The sequence below is a fragment of the Meriones unguiculatus genome, chromosome 3 (assembly GCF_030254825.1).
Source record: "Meriones unguiculatus strain TT.TT164.6M chromosome 3, Bangor_MerUng_6.1, whole genome shotgun sequence".
NCBI classification, from domain to species: Eukaryota; Metazoa; Chordata; class Mammalia; order Rodentia; family Muridae; genus Meriones; species Meriones unguiculatus.
The window spans coordinates 126,930,798-126,958,265 of NC_083351.1; the positions used below are offsets into that span (position 1 = coordinate 126,930,798).

At 38.9% G+C, this 27,468-nt stretch overlaps 1 protein-coding gene across 3 annotated transcripts in view; it reads right to left on the reverse strand.

The window, feature by feature from the left end:
* Positions 1-24,938, reverse strand: part of Dab2 (DAB adaptor protein 2) — a 135,846-nt gene extending 110,908 nt beyond the window's left edge. For 2 of the 3 annotated variants that reach the window (XM_060380519.1, XM_060380520.1), the window contains exon 1: positions 24,844-24,928. The gene's annotated coding sequence lies outside the window, so the exon portion shown is untranslated. Of the gene's footprint in view, positions 1-24,843 lie in introns of all 3 variants that reach the window. The other variant, XM_060380518.1, reaches the window with a different exon arrangement.
* Between the last annotated feature and the right edge of the window lie 2,530 nt (positions 24,939-27,468).

A 27,468-nucleotide genomic window follows, 5' to 3' on the forward strand; every position in this document is an offset into this window, starting at 1 on the left:
TTTTAACTCCATACCACCTTCTTTTATTGCAAAACTGTTCATTTCTGATCATGTGAAGAGGGCTGTGCCCCAGAAGGACAAAAGAGGATTCTAGGCCCAGCAGGCCCTTAAAGGAAACTAGTTACCATCAAAAATTTTCATGTTTTGATTCAAACATGTGGCTCTGTGATGGGCCATGAAGAGTCAAAAAGACTCCAGGTCCACCACAGATTCAGATTTCCCTCTGATATTTCCTTACAAAATCCCTTTTAGCACAGGCCTCCTTGTGGTTAGCTCTCTAGCACCTACTTTTAATATTCACAATAATGCAACAGACAGAACTTCAAGGAGATGACAGAAAATTTGGGAGTCCTGGTTCCTCTTTAAACAGGAGGTACTTAGGACGGGTGGGAATCGTAAGTCTAGAAACCTGCACTGCTGCTCTGATCTGTGCAAATGTCTTCCCTTCTTCACTGTTATATTTATTCTGGGTTTTGCAATCTCTCTTTATTCATGAACCTTCGGTGGCATGCAATCTTTAATTGCTGCTTTTGCTGCTCAGCTTCACATTCAAAGTTGAGTGTCAGTTAAGAGAAGCATGAGGGAAAAAAAAGCAGGATTTGAAGATAATTCCCTTGTATTCTTTTCAGTAGCCATTCTGTCTTCATGATGGCGTGAATAAAGCGTTTGTTACAAATCATTATAAACGATGTTTTATATGATTTTGAAAGTAAAAGTAATAAGATCTATTTTAAATTCAATTTATCTTTAGAGAAGAAAAATAATCTGCCAATGAATAAGTACAGCTAAAATAGATCTTAACCAAATAGCAAAGCTGTGTCATTTTTCAGGAAAGTTTGTTATTGGGGCACATAAATAGGAACAAAATGGAAATTGTCAACCTGTGGTCTAAGACCACTGTGACTTTTAGGATTTCCTAGGCTGGACTCTAGGCTGGTGTCTAGTAATTTTAGAATGTAAATACAATCACATTTATGTTTTCTTTATAGCCGAGGATAAAATAGCGTGTAGCCTTCATTAATGTCTCATTAAAAACAACATGTCTTAACAATGTTGGTTACTAGATGTGGATAAGGATGTCATATATTATACTGAAGTGATTTGTGGATTAGAGATATCAAAGAAATGCTAGAATCATCCATATAAATACTTATCCAAGAAATAAGCACCAAAGCTTGTACATGATAGTTCTAAAAAAGTTTAAGAAGGAGCAAATGAGTGAATAAATAAACAAGTAAGTGAGTAAAAGATCTTTTTTTGGCTCTAAGTACTTACCCTAGACACTGAGTCAGAGAGCTCTGAACATTTAACCTAGAAATGAACCCATCTTTCAATCATATTGAGGGAAATGGTGATAACTAATGTGATAATTTAGTAAGTTTGAAAAAGAAAATAAAATTGGAAAAGAACAGAAGCAGAGAGTAAAGAAGAGGGAGAGATGAGAGAGAAGAAAGGAGAGAGAAGATATGAAGGGGAGGATGAGGATGGTGAGAGGAGAGAAAAGGAAGGAGACTGTCTTGGCTCTTTTGACTTTACTGTGCCTATCCTTGTCCTCAGCTATCATGAAACTCTGATATACTTCATATGCTTGGGTTTGAGGGGGTGGTGTCATGTGCTTGAGCTCTAGGGGGGTGGTCTACTCTTCTAGAAAATTCCTTTGTGATCCTCCATATGATCAGTGAAAGCAGAACTTCTTATGCACTAGGAAATGGGGAGTAGCTACTGGGAAGATGTCATCTTTGGCTAGACTCAATAACTGCCACCACCTCATGACAGCACACTTTCAACAGCCACAACTAAAGAAATATTTGGAGTAGATTCGGCTCAGAATCATGAAAATGCAATAAAAGGTTGAAAAATTAAAATTTTATTTAAAATTACCCAGCTGAGGGAAGACAGACAGAAATCATGAATTAATAAGTTGTCTATGTTAGAATGAGGAATAATATGCACAGTGAAGGTTGCAGCCCAGTATTTAACATAGAAATGAAGGCATTTAACAAATATTTATGAACTGAGATGTAACGTGGTTTCGGCATTTAGTTTCATACAACTCCAAGGATTTCAGAGCCACCACATTGGATAGTTAAAAGTTTAATTTTCTAAAAGTGGTAGCTCTTGCTTGATAGAGGAAAACTTTTTTTTTTCAATGAAGTTTATTCAGGAACCTTGAACAATCATCTGACCCTGGGGAAAGCCAGCCCACAGCTTAAATAGCCTCTGGGTAGCCAACCCCAGCATGCCACGTGGGCAATGCAGATAGGTCCACATACAGGGAAGCAAGCCAGATCCTCAGCTTTAGCCAAGTGTGGAGTTGTTCTTGACAGAGAGCACTCACCATCGGGAAGGTGGGAAGGCGGAAACCAGCTCCATGTTTAAGGCGCGGCATTATGCAGCTCTCTACAGTTCCCCCTTTTTGTTTTAGACACATCAGGGAAGAGTAGAGGCCTGATCTCTGATATTAGAAATAAATTGGGACTTTGTACTGATGTTCATTTAGGTGTCATCCACCCAAAGAGCATCAGAGAGGAAAACTTTTAAAAAAGAGAAAGAAAATGTATAGCAACTAAATTACAAATTGAATGTTGTAATGAGCAAAGGTATTTGAAACACAAAACAGTTTTAAAATTTGATGTCTATATATCAGTTTGAAAAAAAAAGTATGAATCCTTTCCCATAGGCAAAGTTCCGAAATGAAAACTTCTCTAGAAAAGCCCCCCAAAACTTGCCCAATCAAATATGACTCTTTTGTTTTGTCCTTACTTTTTAAGTTGTGAGATTATTTGAAATTGGTGTGAGCATAAACTGGTACAGTCTTTTGCAGGGTAAGTTGTCAGTACCAAGACCAATCAATGTCTAAGTTGGGTTTTCCAATTTTGTTCTGTAGACCATGGGAAACTGAGACATATGAACAAATCTTATGTGGGCAACGATGCTTGTGGCATCATCAGCATAGAAGCTCAGGTGCTCACCAGTGGCAAAGAAAAAGGGAAAAAAGGTTAGGGATGCATCTGACCAGTAATTGTCGTCATAGCAGACAGCTCTTAGAAGGGTTAGAAAGGTTTTACTTAAATGTTTTAATCTTATATTCTCTCTCTCTCTCTCTCTCTCTCTCTTTTTTTTTTTTTTGAGATGGGGTTTCACTTTTTGAGATGGGGTTTCACTGTGAAGCCCTGGTTGCCCTGGAACTCAGGGCAGGCCTTGAACTCACAGAAATCCACCTGCTTCTGCCTCCCCATTTCTGGGGTTGCAACCCTATTTTCCATCCTTCCAAACGTTTGTTTCAGCTTTTCATAAAGCATGCATTTGTTACTCATAAGAATTTGTGGAAGCTACAGTGTTATCTGAGATTCATTGTTCAGCGAGTGGAAGCATCATTGATTAACACTGATTTCACTCACTGATTGTACTCTTATTTCTTATAGTACTGGGGCTAGGACCAAGGCTTCAAGATGTTAAACTTTGAGTGGCATTTTAATAAAATTCTGAGCTGGTGCTGCCACCCTTCCATACTAGCAGAGAAACCTCAGGCTCATGAATTTTCCTATGGTGATACAAGTAGGTGGTGGCATCAAAATGACCAGATTCCAGAGTACCATACCTAATACGTAGTTACCCGAGGAGTAGAAGAGAATCTGTAATACAAACTAAAGCAAAATCCTCCACAAATATACAAGTCAACCCTCAACAACACTGTGGCCACAAAACGTCTGTGAAGATTCCAATTGGTAAAAGAGACCTCTATAAAAATGTATACTTCTACACGTGACTTTGACACATGACTAGGCTTCCCAAAGTTTATGTCAAATGTCACTATAATGGTTATATCAAAATTCCTCACATGGGGTGTCCCAGTACTTCACTTAATTATATGGAGCTAAGTACTGTTTCCTTTCTAGGGAGGAATTGATGCCAGGGGTGTAGGATTCAGAGAACAGCAACTCCAGACAGAGTGAGCAGAGTTCAGGGAGCACAGGCTGCCTTGTTTGTGAGGACAGCACAGGTCTCACTTCACCGGCTAGCCATGACTCAGTCAGCCTCTGCAGTTTTATAGGGATATCTGGTACAAGTGCAGGGTGGATCAAGGGACCTGCATGTTCTCCAAGTAGCTCTCCTTTGCCCCTGGTTTCTCAGCATCTGGAAATACATATCTGTAAGATCTCTAACTTAAAATCTGAGGAAGGATTTAGAAAGAGAGAGAGAACCAAGGAGCATCTGCCCACCCTGTTTAGAGGAATTCCTAGCCTTGATTGCCCATTTTCTATCTGGTAAGAGTTACAAAATTAAACAGCATGTCACAGCAGACATGGTCAAGAGTCAGAGCTCTTTGAAAGTTTTACTGAGCTTATGGAGACTTGGGGTTGTAATAAATAAGCTCCTTGGTAGAAGGATTTGTAACAGTGACCTCAGAAAAGCAATAGTGTGCCATTCTCTCTTCCTTATAGCTTCACATCTACAGAACTTTTCTGGGAATATTGTAGCAAACTTTTGAGTCTAGCCTCAGAATACACTAAGATACAGTCTCTGTATCTTTCTTTTGTTCTTGCACTGAGTGCTCCAATAAAAAGTCTCCCAACCTACAAAAGTGTAAAATGTAACAAAGACTACATCTCCAAGGATATTGTCTTATTTAATCTAAGATAATAATCTCCTGCTGGAATGTGAATACTGATCAAACAATGCTGGAGATATTATGGAAAATGGGTGTTGAAGCTAAGCTGAGTTTATTTTCAATGCGGGGGACGTGGATCCTACAGTAACTTTCCACTGTTGTATTTGTTCCTATTATTCCACATGGATGTCTGCGAGAGGACAGTGACATGCCAACCATGAAAGTAACCCTAATGATCATTGTCAGGACTACAGCAAGACTGGAGAATCCCTGGCCTTAGCAGCAAACTATATGGAAATTCCAAAAACTCAGTAAAATTAAATAATATTTAAGTGCAACATTTTAAAAAAATCAACATAAAAGCCCTATGCTGAATGAAATCTCTTAAAAGCTAGAAGGAATGAATATGTTAAAAGTTCAAATAAAGTTATGCTCAGAATACTGTTTTATGCAGTTGAAGTTGGGTTGCAAAGAACATGAGTCCATCCTGAAAGACTTTCAAACCTAAGAAAAGACCAAGGGAATTGCTGAGGAAGCCCTGAGAGTTCTCACTGAGCAGCCAAGAAAGGGATTCTGGATGACTACAGTCACATACAACTCATTTTATTTTGAAAGTGCTGGCCAAGAAAGATTTATGTCTTTGACTCAGGCAGTCTCCTTCCTCTTCCACAGCCCAGTTGCTAATCTTGGGAGGAGATGTGAGCTACCTCCATCCTTCTGCTTTCAAAGCACTTTATGCATACTTCTTTGGAACCAGCAATGCATTCTCTCTGAGGGGTTGAGTGTATACTTAAGCAGACATGAGCTCAAGAGAAAAAATGTTTATTTCAGAAGAAGAACCATCCCATAACCACATTTCCCCTGATGTCTGATACATAGACTCTGGCCAGGGAGCGTGGGTGGAACCATGTTCCTCATGAGAAGACACAGTGAGCTCTACTCTGGGTAGTGACATGGCCACATATGCGGTTGCTGCGATGCCTCAGTCTATTTCAATAATATATGGGTGGCTCACTGCCAAATCCCAGTAGGTTCACTGCCAGGACATGGAGGGTAGGAAGCCTTTCTCCACCTACTTCCAACCCCAAACAACTATGGTTTCTCTGGGCGTTCATTCCATCACCTTCTCCCCAAGGACCATAGAGATTGAGAGGCATATGATTACTGAAAATTTGCACTGGAAGCTGAGGTCTCAACGGATAACTCAGCCGCCTTTCACATTCTTTCTATGGAGCACTCAGAGTGAATGGCAGAGCTCTGTTTCTCTTTTACTGAGTCCAAACACAAGCTATACAGCCTTCAGGTTGGCAGTTTATTCTTTGATCAAAGTTGAACCCGTTCATAGCTTAGTAGCGCGATGTACAGGTGTTCTCTCAAATCAAGATCTTCTCTGAAATATCCACAGCATTGTGTATATCACCTTCTTCAGCAACAGATGAATAAATGGTAGCTGTATCCAGGCCTTCAACCCGGGGGATCCATGTGACCAACACACACGGTAGACGCATCCCTGACTGCTTGGAGGAAACAGTAATCATAGCTCATTTTTTTCAGGGTGTGTTTATCCCACATGATATTACTGCAAGACTCTAAGAATCCTCTGAAACAAGAAAAGTAGAGGAATTTCTTATCTTCTAGGGAGAGCTGCTCTCTATGTTTCGGGATATTTTTATAAGTCAACTTGGAACTCTTCCAAGGACTTCCCTGAAGGATATTTCGTGGAGCGTTTTCATGCTGAATGGCAATCCAGATGCTTGTGACTAGGGTGACTACATACTCAGATGTAGAGATTCACTCCATTTTATTCACTCTGAAATTCCACACAAAACATCTTCATCAGAGTATTTGTTAAAATTGCACTGCCTGATGCAATGAATGAATGAATGAATGAATGAATGAAATGACCACATTTCATAAATTCAACTTGAACATGTCATAGTACAAGTAAATAGGTAAATAGTTCTTTGAAAAACTGAAAGGTATGGGCTCACCCACCCCAACATCCCTCTGAGGGAACTGTCCTCTTAGAAGGAAACCAGAGTGGCCCTACCTCTTTACTGTCATTTTTAGCTTTTCTTTCTACCCCATCTCCATCTTTTTTGACTCAGCCAACCTGCAGAACCATTCTCTACCAGGAACCCCTGGCCATCATTGACGGATGACAGTGTGAACCTAATCCTCATCAGAGAGGGTTCTTCTTGCAATAGATGGGAATTGACACAGAGGCTCACAGCTGGACAGTGTGCAGAAGGTGAATGATATTGGAGCACTCAGTCCTAAGGAGGATGTCTTTATCAGTTTCCTCTCCTCTGGGCTCAGGAGCAGGTAGAAAGATTGTAAGAGCCTGATGTGGTAGATGACTCCAAAGAAACAGCATCTTCCAGCAAAATAGGGCTATTTCACATATGAACTCACAGCACATACAAGGACAACCTGCTCAAGTTCAAACCAGACCAAATCCCGGCACTGAGAAGGAGAAGGGGACACAACATCGCACTTATAACCAAGAAGCTATTTACAGCTGATACTTGATGGGAAGTGAGAAATCAGTGTTCTCTAAAGGAGAGTTACTAGGTATATCAACCCCACTTCAGGGACGCTTCCATGCCCCAAAGTAGTTGGGCAATACAGACTCCTTATTTGTTGGGTGTCCTTTTTGTTTTGCTTTGGTATTTTTTTGTCCTATTGTTTTTTTGTTTTGTTTTGATTTTCATTAGGGGGAGTTGAGAGAAAGAGCATAATAGGAAGATGGTAATGTAGGGTAGTGAGGAAATTATGAAAGAAATTGGGGGAGGGGAAGAGTGTGATCAAAACACATAATATGAAAACGTTTAAATAAAAATAAATTATTATTTTTTAATTGGGGGATGTAGGAATGATGAGATGGCTCAACAGTTAACATTTACTGATCTTGCAAAGAACATTGTTTCAGTTCTTGGCACCCACACAATGGCTCACAACTATCTTTAATTGCAGTTTCAGGGCATCCGAGGCTCTCTTCTGGTCTCCTTTCTTAGTTTGAGTTTTATCTCTATAAAGAGACACCATGTCCTTGTCATCTCTTATAAACAATTAATTGGGGCTGGCTTAGAGTTTCAGAGGTTTAGTATATAGTCGTCATGGTGGGAACATGGCAGCATGCAGGCAGACATGGTGCTGGAGGAGCTGAGAGTTCTACATCTTGATCTGAAGGCAGCCAGGAGGAGACTGTGTGCCACAGTGGCCTGAGCTTGAGCATAGGAGACTTCAAACTCACTCCCTCAGTGACACAATTCCTCCAACAAGGCCATGGCTCCTACTAGTGCCTCTCTCCATGGGCCAAACATTCAAACACATGAGACTATTGGGGGCCAAACCTATTCAAACCACCACACCTCCCTGCATACCAAGCGTTCACATGATGAATTTACATACAAGCAAGCAACACTGTCATACACTTTAAATAAAAGTAAATAGACTTTTAAAACTAAGATTGAGTCTCATTTAATTTCCTGTGGACTGATGTTAAGAGGGCATGAAATGGATCCTCTCTGGACTTTGCCTTCTTCTTTGTGCTTGTGACTTGAGAAAGTTTGTAAGGGCCATAAAAATTCTGAGTGTTTATGTTTTATTTTATTCCAATCAAGTGCCTGATATACAGCTATGCTTGTGATTCACAGGTTCAGTATGTATGATCTAGTCTGAGAAACAGCCAAGCAAAATAATAATTATGACATCTATTACTTAGAACTGATTAAATATTCTGATTACATTTATCAAGTCATTTATTTCCCATACACAAAGATGAGATTTGTATTATTGTACCCATGACACAGGAAGCCGTGACATGAAAATTCTATCTGTAGAGCTAGATCTGAAATCAGTTTGGGATTAGGGTCTGTGTTCAGATATTACATCTCTTAAAGTTATTTACTCACTTGCTTAATGTGCACTTAGTGTTTTATTTGCATGTGCTCCTGTGTGAGGCTGTCAGATCCCTTGAAACAGAAGTTCGAGGCAGTTTTGTGCTGCCATGTGGGTGCGGGGGATTGAATCTAGGTCCTCTGGAAGAACAACTGGTGCTCGTAACTGCTGAGCCATCTCTTTGCCCCAGATATTACATTTATCCTTTTATCACTTTATCACAGCTGAGTCTGTGTTTTCCCTTCCCTTTACCCTACTGAAATTACTGAAAAGTAATATAAAATCAGGATAAAATATAATATAAAATAGACAGTGACTTCTAGGATACAAGTGTGAGGAGCTTGTTCTTCAGCCAAAACAACCACAATGAGATATATTCCCAGCTCAGCTCACTGTAGGCAAAGTGGAAAAGTGAGGCCCTTCTGCTGTACTGCTCAAAGATGTCCCGTCTTACCTTTTCTGTTGCTTAGCTTTCCACATGACTCTAGGTCATAGATACTGAATTTTTGTCAAGTACAACCAAAAGATCAGGAACTCTTTTTTCCTTGACCAGAACATGGGTAGACTCAGTGACCAGACAGACTGTTTTGCACTGTAAGTACTGAAGCCCAGATTCATCCCAGCTTTCTTGTAGGGCCAAGATTCTCCACCAGAGGAGACAAGCTGAGTCCCAGAGGCTCCTGTTCCACAGTGGTTCCCAATCTTCCCAATGCAGTGACCTTTAAATACAGTTAGTTCCTCGCGTTGTGGTAACCCCCAACCATAAAATTATTTCACTGCTATTTTATAACTGTAATTTTGCTACTGTTATGAATTGTAGCAAATGTCTGATATGCTGACTATCTGATATGTGACCGCAGCTTGAGGACCACTGATCTGGAATCTTGCTAAGAATGTCATTCTGAGATACCTGGCAATGACCTCTACTCTTGCACTAGAGCATACTCCCAGAGGTTTTGCCCAAGGGAAAAAAGTGTGTAAGAACACAATTTAAGACTCCTTGTCAAAGAGCTAACTTTATTTGCAGCAGAGCATGGGGAAGCTCAATCCCACCTATCACTTATCACAGTAGAAATTTGGGTGGTTGTTACAGAGAGATTAAGAGTTTTAAGAGAATAACAGGACAAATTATAGGGTAGACAGCTTTTGAAGGAGGGCTATGGAAAGAGAAAAATAAGGAGAGTCCTTCTGGGAACAGAATAAACTTTATATCCTACTTTCAAAACATATGCTCACAAACAAACTCAAATAGAATGCATCAGACTGTGAAATACTTTATGCCATAGGGTACTGCTGAGAAAAAGCAATTAAAAAAACTGTCTCAAATACACAGCTCTGTCAAGCAGAAAAGAAATTCAGAACAGACAAAAAAGAAGCCTTGATAAATACAATAAAATTGAAATAATGCACACAATGGAATTAGAAAAAACTAGGAAGAAACCCAGGCAGCAAGTTAAGTACGAATAGAAATTAGATAACAAATTTAAGTCAGCAATGGATAAGAAACAAGCATCACCAGAGAACTTATGAAACATGTTATAATGGATGAAGTTAAAGAAAACACGTTAACATGTGCAGGTTGCATGAAAACAATGCTTCTGTAGAAACTTGTGGTCACAAACACTGCATTTATTTTTTCCTACCCCTTCTTTCCTTCCTTCTTTTCTTTCTTTCTTCCTTCTTTCCTTTCTTTCTTTTTTTTTCTTTTTTTTGGGGGGAGGAGTAGGGTTTGTCTAGGTAACTCTGGTTGTCCTGAAACTCATTTTGTAGACCAGGATGGCCTTGAACTCAGGGATTCAACTGACTACGCCTCCTGAATGCTGGGGTTAAAGGCTTGCACCACCATACTCAGCTACAACTACACTTAAAAAGATAAGAATTTTCTGATTAGCAATTGCAATTTACACTTTGGTACCTGAAACAAAAGCGAGATAAACATAAACAAGCAAAATTTAAACAAAACCAATAAAGACTATAGAAAGAAAAGTTAGAAAAATAAGATTTTTTCAAAATGAGAGAGATAACTGAAGGTTTTTTTTTATTAAAAAAAAAAACCTGATGAGTATTTACCTATAGAGATGAAAAACTCAAGACAGACTAAAAGACCTAAAACTCAGCAATTCAAGAACAAAATGATGGAGGCACTAGTGTAATAAAGAATTTTACCACTTACCTGAGACAGACAAATGCTTGGAAGCACAAACTGCCGCATCTACCTCAAGCAGAAGTGGGAAACCAAAATAGATCCATCACCTTTTGAGACTGGATTAATAATCATGAAACTTTCCTTCCCCAAAAAACCCCTGTATCAGACAGCTTCATTATAGAAGTCTACCAAACATATAAAGAATTATAAATACTAACTCTTCATAAACTCTTCCCAAGAAATAGAAAAGGAAAAATTTCTAGCTCGTTCTGTATGACCAGTATTATACTGATACTATGACTGTATTAGAATAATACAAGGGGAAAAAAAACAACACCTTGAGGTCAAATTCTTTATGAATACATGTTTAATATGCCAAATCAAATACAATAACATAAAAATTGCTATACCATGACCAAGTAGGATTTGTTGCAGGAATACAATTTGAGTTAAACTTTAGAAAATAGGTAATATGCAGATAAAGTCATCATAGTGTTGCTTTTCAACACTCAGGAGCCATTGACATCAAGCTGAGCTCTACAGAGGGTTCATTCTTTGTGTGAACTCATGATCTCATTGCTGATGGGGAAATGGGGCTCACTGCTGCCTCCCAGCTTTGCAAGAATATTGAATATTGCTTGCCAGGGAACATATAGAAACCCTAAGTATGAGATCAACAGAATGTGGATTTTCTTGGCTCCTTTGTAAAGCCAAACCATTGTAGGTCAAGGACCATTTGTAACTTACTGTTACAAATGGGATAAGGGACAAGGACCACCTGGTTACTATCACTGGGGTGAAAGAAGAATGTATTAAAGTCCCAAATCCTTGGTGAAAATACTCAGCAAACTAAGAGAGGACAGGAACTTCCAGGGATGGAAGCGCAGCTGGGTGGCAGAGCTCTTGACCATAATTACAAGGCTGTGCATTCAATGTCCAGTACCTCCAAAGAAAAAACAGTTCTTTACTTTGGAGCCAAGTATGGCAGTGTACGACTATAATTTCAGCCCTGTCACTCAGGCTAGGGTAGGAAACTCTTGAGTTTGAGGTCAGCCTGTGGTATATAGCCAAGACCCTAAGACATAGAGAGACTTCCCCAACCTGATGGAGACTTGTATAAGAAATCATGGTTAATTTTATACGTAATGGCAAACAAGTTAAAGCCTTTCTTTTTCTTCCTAATATTTAAAGCAAATCAAAGATTTTTGTTCTTATTGAATGTTGTCTTAGGTGTCTAGACAGAGCACTTAAGGCTAGAAAATGAAACCAAAAGTCATCCAAATGTAAAAGGATGAAAACTAGCCTCTCTGCTCAGATTACATGCTGCTGTATTTAATTAATCAGTTTGTTAGTACTAATAATTAAGCTCATCAAGGTTAGATTGTCCTTTCAGTATACAGTTAAAAAGTAAATTGCATTCCTAGATGCTTACAACAAACAATGCGAGAATGGATATTAAAAGTAAAAATTTCTTCACAGATTCATCACAGAGGATAAAATTGCCATAAATGTACAAATGAACAGATTCAATGTAGTTCCTGTAAAATTTCTAGGCAGGCTTTTACAAAGAATGACAGTCATCATAGATTTTTTATTGAATTGCAAAGAAATGAGACAGGCAAACTAATCTTTAAAAAGAATGAAGTTACTGAATTTATTGTACTTTCCAGTTTCAAAGCATTACAGTTAGAGCAAGCATAACTACTTGATACTAGTGTAAACACAGGTCAAATGGGAAAGAATAGAAATTCCAGAAAAAGCCTTCACATGTTGTAAAACGGAATGTACATTATAAAAGAATGGAACTGTACTTCCACATCATCTTCAAAATGGATCAAGTAAGCTTCAACTACAAAATTCTCAGGAGAAAACATAGAAGTAATTTTTTTTTCTTTTCAACTAGAACAAATATATTTTAATAGAACTGCTTCTAGAACATTAAAAAGTCCTTATTTACTGTTTTTCTTTTTTTAAGAATACTTTGGCAATGTGTATGAAAACTTAACTAAAGTTATTTTCTTCCTTTTTTTGTCTAGAAAACCTACCCCTATGGATATATCTTTTCAAAATACAAACACACATGAAGAGTAATGTGTAAAGATGGCTGATTTGAAGGACCACTTATGAATGGAAACCATCCAAAAGCTACCAACAACAGAGAAACGTGACAATCATAGTGCAATCATTTATAGGATGACTGTTTTACTACTTCCATAGGGATGAAGTACATCTGTTCAAATTGATGTGGAAATCGTTCATAATATGTAAAGACAAACTAAAACATCCAAAATCATGTTCGAATGAGCACAAAACAAGGCTACTGTGTTCTTTGTATTATACCTGTGAAATACCTGTGTTCTTAGGTATTTAGGCAAATACCTAAATATTATCAGTTGGCAAATATTTGATGTGTCTACCTTGACCTAGACTGTGAACCAGTACACAAGAACCATCCCAATTTAAAGTAAAAATACGTAGCATTTGAAGATTGGTCCCTTTAAGATTTGATGAAGAACCCATACTAGAAGTTATTCCCTGCACAGGTATAGCTCATGGCAGCTCAGCCTCTGAACGGTTCCCTAGTTCGCTGATAAGGGAGGTCCTCCTCCCCCACTATACGACCTTAGCCTATCAGGTCTCACACATTTTCAAAGTAGTTTTTTGCTCCCCCCTTTGAAATGTTCAAACACTCGGCACTCCCTCAAACCTAGCTCTTCTCTATATAGATTTCATTCTTTCTAGATAAGTAGAATTGACAGACTAGATTAAACTTCTTTTTTGTTGTTGTTGTTTTTTTCTTTTTTTTTTAAACTTCTTTTTTTGATAGTCCGCCATCGTAAAGTTTCTCAAGTGCCCTGTTTTCTATCGTTTCACCAGGATATCATCTCATTTTTGTTCAACCTTTAGTACTCACTTTTCATTATTCTCTTGGTTGACTGACTTTGTTTAAGATGCCATGCCAAGATGTGACAAATGGCATGACCCATTATTCCAAATCTAGAATGTTCCAAGCTTTGAGCCTCGCTCCAAGCATTTTTGGGATCATGCGCTGTCTTATGTGTATGCTCCTGAAGGACGATAACCCTGATTCAGCAAAATTCAATGCTTTCTAACAAATGGTCAGGAAGGTAAACAACTCATTTACACAGAGAGCTGATGTTTTCAGGCCTGTCTCAAAGGAATGTTTCCAAGAGGCCAGAAGAGAATTCAGCAGAAAGGAAACAGCAGGAATACTCGATATTTCTCTGCAGTTCAGCAGTACTCCTTGCCAATACCAACATCATAACATTTTGGGGCCCAATTTTCCATATTTTGAAATGGCTTGCAGAGATTTCACCAAGTGAGTCAATCTGCCACCAAACCTGCCTTTTTTGCTTGCTGCTAAACTTTCTATTCCATATCACCTCTGCTCAATAGAGCACATTTAGATTTCTGAGAATAAACCAGAGCTGATGATGGGAGGCAGTGCTTCTCAAATTTTGACTCCCATCTGAATTGTCTGGGGTGCCTAAGATTCCCCAGCCTAGTCATACAGTTGCCCCAGTATCTGAGGCTGGGCCTGAAAAATCTGCATTTTCGGTGAGTTTCCAGGTAAGCCCACAGATGCTATTCTGGGGCCTACATTTTGAGAACCACTGTGGTAGAGGCTTAGGATACTAGGACCTTCCATCAATAACTAGATACTCATGCCTGGCTCTCAAGTATGAGGGAACCCAAATATTAGTGGCATGGCCTCTGAATCTGATTAGCCTAAGAAGAGAACTGCATGTAAATAGTGCTTTTGTAAAGTAGTGTCTATGTGCTCACGAACACGGCAGTCATGAATTCAGACCATCTTTTATATAGATGTTGCTTATTTCCCTGAAAACCTATCCTGATTTTGTTTTCTAACATCACTGAATTAATTGGAACTAGTAGGCACTACAGGGTTAAAAACAGCCCCAAGCTCTAGATTCCCTGATCCAACATTCTGAAGACTGGCTTTTAACCTGTTCTCATCTTCTGGCACAGAGAATATGGATTAGTCACAGGTGCCTCTGTATTGCTCCATTCTTTCTTTAATTGAATAGGTATCTTTGTAGTTATCAAAGCACTTTTAGTTTGGTTCGGTTCATAGTTCAACAAAATTCACTGTGTTTCAGATAGATCTCTTCTGGTTTGGCAACTGGTCTGGTTAATTACTAATACTTGTATTGATTTAAAATGAAAGCTGTTACTCTTTCAGCGTCCACTGAAACCATGCCAGACAAAGCGGAAATGTCTTACTTCCAACTTATTCAGCAAATCTAGTGCCAGACACGGCGTTAATTGTTTTATGCATACTTATGTGTTTTCTTTTTATTATGTTATATTGAAATGGGCAGCGCTTTAATTTTCACAGCAGCTTAGTCAAATTGGTTTTCAACTGAATCATACCCAATGGTAGCGTTTTCAGAAAGCTGAGGTTAGCTTTATGAGAAGCCAAAGGCGACTCCAATCACCACTGAAAATGTCACTGATGTAGAAAGGAGCAGCCCTGTCTCTATATGCTCTTAGGTAACAAGAGCAATAATAATTCATCTTGGGCCCCGTAGACCAGCAGGTAAGAGCTCCACACCCCCAACCCCTTACCAGCCTTACTCTATCTACTGGCCTGCCACAGCCTACCAGCAACAGTAGCCAGGTCTGCCCAGAACCCCCTGTGTTCCACTTCCACTTTCCCAGTGTGTCCCACACTTCAGTTCCCAGGCCTAGGCCATTTCCCAGGACACATCCCAAGCTGAGGCCCTGGAGACCAGCAGGGATCAGGGAACAGGGGGGAAACCTGAGGACTGCAGCCATCTGGGACCACAAGCTCTACCCACAACCCCAGAGACATATTATCACCAGAGACCACCAGGCCTGTGAATAACAGAGTCAACCAAATGGCTAGAGGTCAGCACTAGAACACCCGCAACAAAACCCAGGGCTATATGACGCCACCAAACCCCAGCCAACCTACCACAGCAAGTCCTGAGGTTACTATCACACCAGAAGCTCAAGAAAATGATCTTAAATCTGAGGTTATGAAAATGATAGAGGCCTTAAAAGAAGAAAACAAATATCTTAAAGAATACTTAAAGATAGTATCCTTGTATTTGCAGGAAAATACAAATAAACAAAGGAAGAAATTGAATAAATTCCTTAAGAAAACATAGAAAAATACAATTAAATAGGAGAAGGAACTCTTAAATCCCTTTAAAAAATACAAGAAAATACAACCAGATGGGAGAAGAAAATGAATAAAACTGTTCAGGACCTAAAAATGGAAATAGAGACCATAAAGAAAACATTCTGAGGCAATCCTAGAGATGGAACACCTAGGGAAGAGAACAAGAACAACAGATACAAGCATAAATAACGGAATACAAAACATGGAAAAATCTCAGGTGTAGAAGATACGATTGAAGAAATTGATATATCAATCAAAGAAAATGTTAAATCTAAAAAGTTCCTGACACAAAACATCCAAGAAATCTGGAACAATATGAAAAGACCAAACCTAAGAATAACATGATAGAAGAAGAAAAAGAAGAAGACGCCAAACTCCAAGACCAAGAAAATATTTTCAACAAAATCATAGAAGAAAACTTCCTTAACCTAAAGAAAGAAATGCCTATAAACATACAAGAAGCCTAGATAACACCAAATAGATTGGACCAGAAAAGAAAATCCTTCTGTCACGTAATAAAAAAAAAAAAACACTAAACGTACAGAATAAAAAAATATTGAAAGATGCATGGGAGAAAAACCAAGTCACATATAAAGGCAAACCTATCAGAATTACACCTGGCTTCTCAATAGAGACTATAAAAGCTAGAAGGACCTGGGAAGATGTCATGCAGACATTAAAAGCACAGATGTCAACCCAATACTACTATGCCCAGCAAAACTTGTAATTACCATAGATGGAAAAAAACAGATATTCCATGAAAAAACCAAGTTTAAACAGTACCCAGCCACACACCCAACCTGACAGAAGGTACTAGAAGGAAAACTGCAACCCAAGGAGGCTAACTACACATAAGAAAACACAGGAAACAAATAACCCCACAACCGCAAAACTAAAAGAAAGGAAGCACACACAAACACCCTACCACCACCAACATCAAAATAACAGGAATTAACAACTACTGGTCATTAATATCTCTCAACCTCAATAGCCTCAACTCCCAAATAAAAAGACACAGGCTAACAGAATGGATGAGTAAACAGGACTCATCATTCTGCTGCATACAAGAAACACACCTCAGCAATAATAATAGAAATTACTTCAGAATAAAGGCCTGGAAAAAGGTTTTCCAAGCAAATGAACAGAAGAAATAAGCTAGAGTAGCTATTCTAATATCTAACAAAATAGACTTTCAACCAAAATTAATCAAAAGAGATAGGAAAGGGAACTTCATTCTCATCAAAGAAAAAAATTGACTAAGATGACGTCTCAATTCTGAACATATAAGCCCCAAATGCAAGGCATCCACATTTGTAAAAGAAACATTACTAAAGCTTAAATCACACATTGAACCCCACACATTAATAGTAGGAGAATTTCACACACCTCTCTCACCAATGCACAGATCATTGAGACGGAAACTAAACAAAGAAATAATGAAACTAACTGACATTATGAGTCAATTGATCCTAACAGATATCTACAGAACATTCCATCCAAACACAAAAGAATACACCTCCTTCTCAGCACCCCATGGAACCAACTTTCTTCCAAATTGACCACATACTCCAACACAAAGCAAACCTCAACAAATACAAGAAAATTGAAATAACACTTTGCATTTTATCAGACCATCACCAATTAAAGCTAGACTTCAATAACAATAGAAACAATAGAATGCCTACAAACTCATGGAAACTGAACCACTTTCAACTTAATGACCACTGTCGGGAAGGAAATAAAGAAATTAAATATTTTCTAGAATTCAATGAAAATGAAACCACAACATACCCAAACTTATGGGACACAATAAAAGCCTTGCTAAAAGGAAAGTTTATAGTGCTAAGTGCCTAAAGAAAGTAGAGAGAGCTCATACTAACAACTTAACAGCTTATACCTGAAAGCTCTAGAAAAAAGGGAAACAAACACACCCAAGAGAAGTCAATGACAGGAAATAATCAAATTCAAGGCTGAAATCAATAATCCCAAAGCAAAGAAAACAATACAAATTAACAAAACCAAGATCTGGTATGTTGAGAAAATCAACAAGATAGACAAACCCTTAGCCGAACTAACTAAAATACAAAGGGATAGTATCCAAATTAATAAAATCAGAAATGAAAAAGAGGGATATAACAATAGACACCAAGGAAATCCATAGACTCATTAGATCTTACTTCAAAAATGTGTATGCCACGAAATTGGAAAATTTAAATGAATTGGATGATTTTCTTAATAGATACCACTTACCAAAGTTAAATCAAGATCAGGTTAACAATTTAAATCAACCTATAACCTCTAAGGAAATAGAAGCAGTTATCAAAAGCCTCCCAACCAAAGAGACCCCTAGACCAGATGGTTTTAGCATAGAATGATACCAAACTTTTCAAAGAAGAACTAATACCAAATCTCCTCAAACCATTCCACAAAACATAAACAGGAGAAACATTGCCAAACTTATATGAGGCCACATTCACCCTGACACCTAAACCACACAAAGACTCAACAAAGAAGGAAATTTTCAGACCAATCTCTTTTATGAACATTGATAAAAAGTACTCAAAAAAAATACTTGCAAACTAAATCCAGAAACGCATCAAAAATATCATCCACCATGATCAAGTAGACTTCATCCCACAAATGCAGAGATGGTTCAACATATGAAAATCCATCAAATTGAAAACAATGTAATCCACCAAATTGAAAACAACAATTGAAAGAAAAAAAACAACAACAACAACACATGATCATCTCATTACATGCTGAAAAGGCTTTTGACAAAATCCAGTGACTCTTCATGTTTAAAATCTTGGAGAGATCAGGGATTCAAGGGACATAACTAAACACAGTAAAGGCAATATACAGCAAGCCTATAGCCAATATCCAGTTAAATGGAGAGAAACTTAAGGTGTTCCTGCTAAAATCAGGAGCAAGACAAGGCTGCCCATTCTCACCATATCTATTCAATATAGGACTTGGAGTCCTAGCTAGAATAATAAGAGAAGTAAAGGACATCAAAGGGATACAAATTGAAAGAGAAGTCAAAGTATCACTATTTGAAAATGATATGATAGTAGACGTGAGCGACCCTCAAGATTCTTCCAGAGAGCTCCTATGGCTGAGTGTCTGGATACAAAATTAACTCAAAAAAGTCAGTAGCCTTCCTTTATGCAAGTGAGAAAAGTGCTGAGAAAGAAATTAGAGAAACAACACCCTTCTCAATAACAACAAATTATATATATATATATATATTATATATATATATTAGAGTTAGTGTAACTTTAACCAAGCAAGTGAAAGGCCTGTATGACAAGAACTTCAAGTCTTTAAAGAAAAAAAAAATGAAGAAGATTTTAGAAGATGGAAAGATCTCCCATGCTCTTAAACCAGTAGGATTAACACAGTAAAAATGGCCATCCTGCCAAAAGCAATCTACAGCACCAATGCAATTCCCATCAAAATTCCAACACAATTATTTATAGACCTGAAAATAGCAACCATTAACTTCATATGGAAAAATAAAAAAGACTCAGGATAGCCAAAACAATTCTGTACAATAAATGAATTTCTGGCAGTATCAACATCCCTGATTTCAAGTTATATTACAGAGAAATAGTAATAAAAACTGCTTTGTATTGGTATAGAAACAGACAGGTTAATCAATGAAATCAAACTGAAGACTCAGAAATAAACCCACACTCCTACGGGCACTTGATTTTCAACAAAGAAGCCAAAACTATACAATGGAAAAACAAAAGCATCTTCTACAAATGGTGCTGGTATAACTAAATGTCTGCATGTAGAAAAATGCCAATAAAGGCATATTTATCACCCTGCACAAAACTCAAGTCCAAGTGGATCAAAGATCTTGACATAAAACCAGAGATGCTAAGTATATTAAATGACAAAATTGGGAAAAGCCTTTGGCATAGGAGACAACTTCCTGAACAGAACACCAACAGCTCAGGCTCTGAGATTAACAATTAATAAATGGGATATTATCAAACTGAGAAGCTTTTGTAGTCAAAGGACACTCTCACTAAAACAAAATGGCAGCCAAAGATTGGGAAAAGATCTTCACTAACCCTACTGGTTATCTAATATCCAAAATATAAATTAAATATCAATAAATCAAGTAATCAAATTAAAAACTGGGGTACAGAGCTAAGTTGAGAATTCACAATAGAGAAATCTCGAATGGCTGAGAAACACTTAAAGAAATGTTCAATGTCCTTAGCCATTAGAGAAATGCAAATTAAAATGACTCTAAGATTCCACCTTACACTCATCAGAATAGCTAAGATAAAAAACTCAAGTGACAACATGCTGGAGAGGATATGGAGAAAGGGGAACCCTTCTCTATTGCTGATGGGAATGTATACTTGTATAACCACTTTGGAAATCAATCTGACACTTTCTCAGAAAATTGGGAATATTGCTACCTCAAGGCCCAGCTATACCACTCCCGGACATATACCCAAAAGATTTGCTCAACTATGTTCTTAGTGGCTTTGTTCGCAATAGCCAAAAACTGGAAGCAACCTAAATGTCCCTTAACCAAAGAATGGATACAGAAATTGTGGTACATTTACACAGTGGAATGCTTTTAAGAACAAAGAAATCATTAAATTTGCAGGCCCAAGGGAGGGTACTGGACTGTCACTCAGAAGGGGAAATAGAATAGACAGCAGAAATGGATTAAGAGTTGGAACTGGGCAGGAAACCCAGAGAGGAGATCAAATGTGGGGAGAACAAGGGTGGGTGGTAAGAAGGCTGGAAACAAGAATGGAAACTGGGTTGGGGGACATCTCTTTGGCAAGCTGGAGGCCTGTGACAAGGTAGGCTTCTGGGACTATATGGGTGTTCCTTTAGCTGAGACTTCTAACAGGGGGAGGCATAAAGACTGAAGTGACCACCTCCTAGCCAGGCAGGACTAGTGGAAGGATGTGAACAACAACCCACTGACAAGATCTTTGATCCAAAACTTACCCTGCCTACAAGAAGTGCAGGGATAAAGAGGAAACGAAAATTGAGGGAATGTCCAACCAATAATTGGCCCAACCTGAGACCTAGCCCATGATAGAAAGCCATTCCCTGACACTATTCATGATGCCCTGCTATGCTTGCAGACAGGGGCTCAACTTGACTGTCTTCTGGAAGGCTCTAGCCAGAACCAGATCTAGACAACCAAGCATGGGGCAGAGCTTCAGGGATCCTTTGGAAGTGTTGGGGGAAAGATGGAAGGACCTGAAGGGGACAGGAACTTCACAAGACCAATAGAAACAACTAACCCGGCCCCATGGGGGCTTTCAGAGACTAAGACATCAACTAAGGAGCATGCACGGTCTGGACCTAGTTCTCCTGCACATAGGTGGCTTTTGGGAAGCTTTGTCTTCATATGGGTCTCCTGGCCAGTGGAAGAAGAGGAATGGGCTGTTTCTAACATGGACTCTATGGCCTACTTTTGGATCACTTCCTCCTGGCAGGGCTGCCTTACCTGGCCTCAGGGGATGAGGATATGTTCAGTCCTGGAGTGATTTATTGTGCTGGTGAGGGTTGATACAAGGGAAGGGGCTCCCCTTTTCTGATGGAAAAGGGAGAGAGAGAGAAGAAGGGGGAAAGGGGGGTCTGGGAGGAGAGGAAAGAGAGGGCACCCTTGGGATGTAAAATAAATAAACTAAAATAAAAAATAAAATAATAAAAAACCAATTCATCTTAACTTTGAATTGAGGGAAATTCAAAATTACAGTGTAATATTAATTTCATAATGATATTTAGTTGCTATGGATGTTTTTGTAGCATTTAGGTATTGTTTGGAATGTTTAAGTAATCCTGTGAATGTACAACTATTGCGATCACATCTATATTATAATACGTGAAGAATCAAGACGTTGTTTCCTTAGGCTATGAGTTGGATTATTTGAGTGAACATTTATAAGAAACAGAGGGGAAATGGGATGGGGAGGAAGGGAAGGAGGAAAGGAGAGGAGAGAGAGAGAGAGAGAGAGAGAGAGAGAGAGAGAGAGAGAGAGAGAAGAGAGGAAGGGGAGTGAGGGAAGTGAGGAAGGGTGAGAAGAGAGGCAGGGGGCTAGCAATCAAGCCAAAGCTCTTACTTTAAAAGTAATAAAGGGAAGAATGGCCTTCCTAGTTGAAAGGAGGTGCTCTATGACCCAGCTTTTGTCCTTTCTAGTTACAGAACATTAACAAATGCCTCAACCTTACTAGGCCCATTCTGTTAACCTCTGGAAAATGGGCCAATGTATCTTTCAGAGCTTGTAGAGTTTTTGTAAAGATTAGAACAAATCTATATAAAGCACCAGTTCATAAGAATATAGGTATTTGCAATATGTATTGGGTTTTGGGATTCCACCCCGAAAGTCTGTGAAGCCAAGAAACATTTCTGTTTTGCTCTTTGTATCACCAGCATCTTGCATAATCTCTGGCACAGAGAAGGCAGTAAAAATGTATGCATTAAATGAATGTACCATAGCACACAATAGCTAAGCAGATGTTTATTAGGACCATCATCATCTGGATTTGAAGGTGTACAACTGCTCCTTCCTGCAGACTGATAATCGTTTGTTTGAATATGAAACAAGGGGATCAGGATAGAGACCATTTGCCATGCGAGACACTCTTTTTGTAAAGAGAAAAATGCACCACAGATCTCATTCAGAAATCTGACAGAGATGGAGGTACTCAATCCTGGAGGTCAGGATGCTTGGGTGCTACGAGGCACCCAAATACATTGGAGTGCCTTGATAGTAGTGGCTGGTCCATGTTAAAGATAATGAACCAGATAGAACCTCATGATCAGGGTTTTTAAGTATAGTCTGGCAGTCATTCTCTAACCTTTGCATTGGTAGGAGTATTCACATGGAAAAGCATACTAAGTATTTAAAGATATACCTTGGGAAGAACCTCTTTTCTCTGATGAAATTTGGAATATAGTTGATAGCTACCTTCTCAAGCTATCCATCCAACTTGGTTGACTTTCATATCAGCCATATCAAGTTATGAAATCCAGCTTGTCTACCTTCTAGCCGTGTAAGTTACCTGAACTTTCTGATTCTTGATAGATTTATTAATTAAATGAGGGTACCAATAGAATCTAGATGCCATGTAGGCTATGGTGTTACATTTGACAGTGCATGGAAAATGCCCAACTCATTATCAATATTTGATACCTACCATTATCAGAGGAGATTAGAAAAAAAAAAAAAAGGTCTGACCATGACACACTGAAGAGAGGCCTGGGTTGGGCTCAGGAAATGGGTTAGCACTTGGTCAACAAGAGAGGATTAATTCTTACTGAAAACAGAAGTGGCAACCCAAATGTATGTTCATATGTGTAAAAATGTCACGTTAGGATAAACTGGAGAATATCAAGGGAAACTGCCCATAGTGTTCAGGTTCACTGGCTGCTGTTAACTTATTTCTACTATTATGTAAAGTCTGTATATTTCTTTTATATCTTTCCAACTTCAGAAAAATGACAAAATATGTTTAGAAATAATGATTCTTTGGGGTTCAAGCAGATCAAGTTCGTCATCACTGTTCATGTCACTGATGATGTTGCTACTTGTGTCTCTTCCACTTTATCACAATGACAAATTTATCATTTGTCATTTGGACTGTATTCTACCTCTGGTGATCCTGCATCCTATTGTGACACACCCCCAGCATATTCAAAGAGCAGAAAAAGAATTGGTTGACATTTTCAGAAAAATAGTCCTGGTGAAGCTAAACCACAGGAAAGGAGTAACATTGTATGACGGTGTGCCAAACTTCAACATGCAAAGAAAAGAGCAAGTGCTGGTGTAAAAGGTAGACAATTTGGTGAAAATATTAAGATGGCTTTGGCTTATGTGTATTTTATTCCTCCATATCTGATTCTGTCACTTATTGCCTTATTTTCCATTCCAGTCTTGAAGAAAATGTTCAAAAACACATGTAAATACATCGTTAATGGTGACACAATGTTTTGAGACTTGTGTGAAATCCAATGCCCTGTTAGAGATCACGTCAAGAACAGCTAAGTTACTCTGTATGCTTGTCGTCATTGCTTTCTGCTTTTGTTGTTGTTGAAACCCTATCACACTCTGAGCCCCAGACTCTTTTTGCTTATACAATGTTTACAAGTGTTCAGAAACACACCTGGTGTCTGCACACATTCTAACAAGAATATGAAGCCTGGAAGTGGAGACACATGCCTTTAATCCCCGCACTCAGGAGGGAGAGGCAGACAGATTTCCAAGTTTGAGGCCATCCTTGTCTACAGATCTAGTTTCAGATAGCCAAGGCTATACAAAGAAACCCTGTCTTCAACCTCCACCCCCCCCAAAAAAAAAGGAATATGAAACTAACTTAAATTTGATTTGGAGATAGACATTATGGATTAATGTAAAAATATAACTTTCATTAACCATAAGAAATGGGAAGCATATCTCTAGCTCAGGGAATCCTCAGTTCTAAGCCAGGATTTTCAAGGGAATTAATGGCATGGACACCAACAGTCTATGGGGGCAGAGACAGTTATGGCCCCATACAGCTTATGACAGGAACCATGATGTTTATCATGTTGTTGGAGCTCCATGATAAATGAATGATCAAATGCATCCAACAAGCTGGTTCTGATGACTCTTGTGCTGACAGAATGGTGGCCCGTGAAGTGTGTTTTGCACAGCAAATGCTGTAGGAAACATCTCCAGCTGAAGCCTCAGATGCCATCCATCTGGCTCTAGGACCATGCTCATTCTGAGACCTGCTCTCTGAGAGCTACTCCAACGCCATGACTGAACACAGTACATCAACATTACTACAGAGCGATTTCTGGGAGAAATCACTTACCGGAAGGTTCAAGAAGTTTCTACTGAGGTAGCCAAGGTTTACTAGGAATTCTGATCCTAATGGAGACTACCCAGTCCTTTTCCTTCCCATTCTCTTTCCGAGGTACCAGACCTGTATCAACATGGTAAGGGATCGCCTTACCTTGTCTTGTTTGCTCTCCCCAACAAATCTCTTGCAAGTATGATTCTGACTCAGTGTTGGCTAGTAAGAGCTCTGGCACAACATGAAAACGTATGGTAGATAAGTCAGAGCGAGCTCTCCCTTGTGCAAGGTTTAAATTTAACCTGTGTTAATCCAACCCTGAAAATTATTTTCTAAGAGTGAGAACGGCATCTTCATCATGTCAGCAGAATTATCACTCGTCTCACGCAAGTGTTCTTAGTGCCAGACTTACCCCTAGAACAGCCTTTCCCGTGACTGCCACAAGAAGATCACACGAAAGATTCAAAATGAACAAACCAGGGAAGTGATTTCATTTTGGGAAGAAAAATTACTTTTATCACCCTGTAACTTCATACTTAAAATCCATCTATAGAATTCCTTACATGTCATGCATGTCAGTCTTACACTTCTGTTTCTAACATAGAACCACAGAACCCTGCTTCCTCTGAGGGTCCAGGCATGTAAGCCAAAGCCTATTCTCTAACGAGGATTAATTACCGTTTCCACTGGGAGGGATTTGCGGCACAGCGAACTATACATGACTAATATGTTATCAAAATGCTGGTCGTTTGGAATCTGAATGTCTACCTGGTTCTATTATCTAATCCCACATACCAAAGATTGCTGGGTACACACAGGGTTTTACAATTCAAACAAAATAGTTATTTAAGAAGAACATTTTTGCAGGCTGAGTACAAGCTGGGTGTTGGATACCTGCTTGTGGATGAACATATGGAAAGCTGAACTACGGAGACAGAAAACCAGAGTCAAATGGAGTCTTTAGTATTTAGGTCAAGACGTTCTCAGCAGACACAGTTGGTTAATAAAAATGAACAACTAAAATGCAAAAGATGATATTTGTTCTGGAGTTGAAAATGATTCTTTCCAGCAGGCAAGGAAAGGCCATTACCTCAAAGGCCTGCCTTGCCAGGTCCAAGTTGTTCCCAGGGAGCTCTCGGCAGCCAGCAAGTACAATCATGAACTGGAATAACATTTACTGGAAAGGGATAGGGAGGCCTCCCGTTGGATGGCTTTGGAGTGATTCACAGCAACAATTTACAACATTCTCACAGAATTTTATACTATTCTCTGCCTTAAATTTTTTCATGTATTTTTACATATGAGGCAGAAGAGGACAAAGAATGAACAATGGATGGTCCCAGTGTGTGTGTGTGTGTGTGTGTGTGTGTGCCCCATGTGCCTGGCTGGCTTTGTTCTTGGTTTCAATCTATGTGGCTCCAGTTTCAGGTGTTAGGAACCCTGCACAATTTGCCCTTTATTCTGCTCTGAAATTCTCCTGATTGAGCCATACTAGAGTTCAGGTGCTGTCAAGTCGGGTACTGTCAATAACTGGGATTACAGGAAGTCCATCCAATTACTGAACTGCTGTCATTCCGCGTGTCATAGTAAGAAAACAAAAGTCATTCATTGTACTCTCTTGTACCTGTCCCCATCTCTGGCAGCCTAAACCCTCCTTCCCATCTCTGACACGGTAGTAATTCTCTAAGCTGACTTTTCAGCAAACATGCTGAATAGTGTTACTGTACATGCTGCATACTAATCCTAACATTTTATTCTATATTTAAATCTGTAGAAGTTTAACAGCTTATTTTAAAAATTGCACCATCACAGATAACATATCCATTCATAAATCATAAAACCCACAAACATAAAGCATGTCTTTATTACATTCCTATGTACTTTCAAGGGCATCAAAATCGTTGAGTGTAGTAGAGCAATGGTAAATCCATCAATCAAAGAATGAACAAATCTTACTTACCACGTCCACTGCCACCAAACAAAATACTCCAAAGGCCTCAGTTCAGGACCTGTAGGGATTGATGAATATCTATATTTTAAAGCACATCTGAGAACAATCAATCATGCATTCTTTCTGTATCGTGGTCTCTGTTCAGTAAGAATATGGCCTTTCTATTCTTTTCCCGTATTATTTTACCCCACAACACAATGATTTCTTTTTAATATTTAATATTTGCACAGTTTCTTGAGCCCAGATTGGCCTTATGCTAGAGATTCTCCTGCCTCAGTTTCCTGAGAGGAAGGATTACTAGTGTGTGTCACCATACATAGCAATGTAGCTTTTTTTTCTTTCTTTCTTTCTCTTTTGAAAGGAGGTGCTGAGGAGTGAACTTGAGGCTTATTGCACTCTAAGCATATATGTGCTATACCACTGAGCTACACTCTGAGCACACAGAAAGCAATTTATTTTTTAAAATTCTATTTATTATTACTTTTTGTTGTATAATGTGTGTGTGTGTGTGTGTGTGTGTGTGTGCAAGTATACATGCAACATGGTACATATATGGACATCAGCAGTATCTATTCTTCCTTCTACAGTGGGTTCTGGGGACTGAAGGAAGGTCACCAGGGTTGCACAGCCAGCACTGTGACCCTTTGAGCCATCCTGCCAACCCATGGGAAACTATTTCCAAGTCTATGTACAATATTTTCTGTGTGTGCCTGAGGACAGTCACCTTCTCTTCCCTGTGGGCTTCTGTGACATTTCTTCCTGTGGCTTGCTCACAGCCTCTGTCATAGTCTGTTCTATAGCTAGTCTAAACTCACCTCTGTGCCAAGAAAATA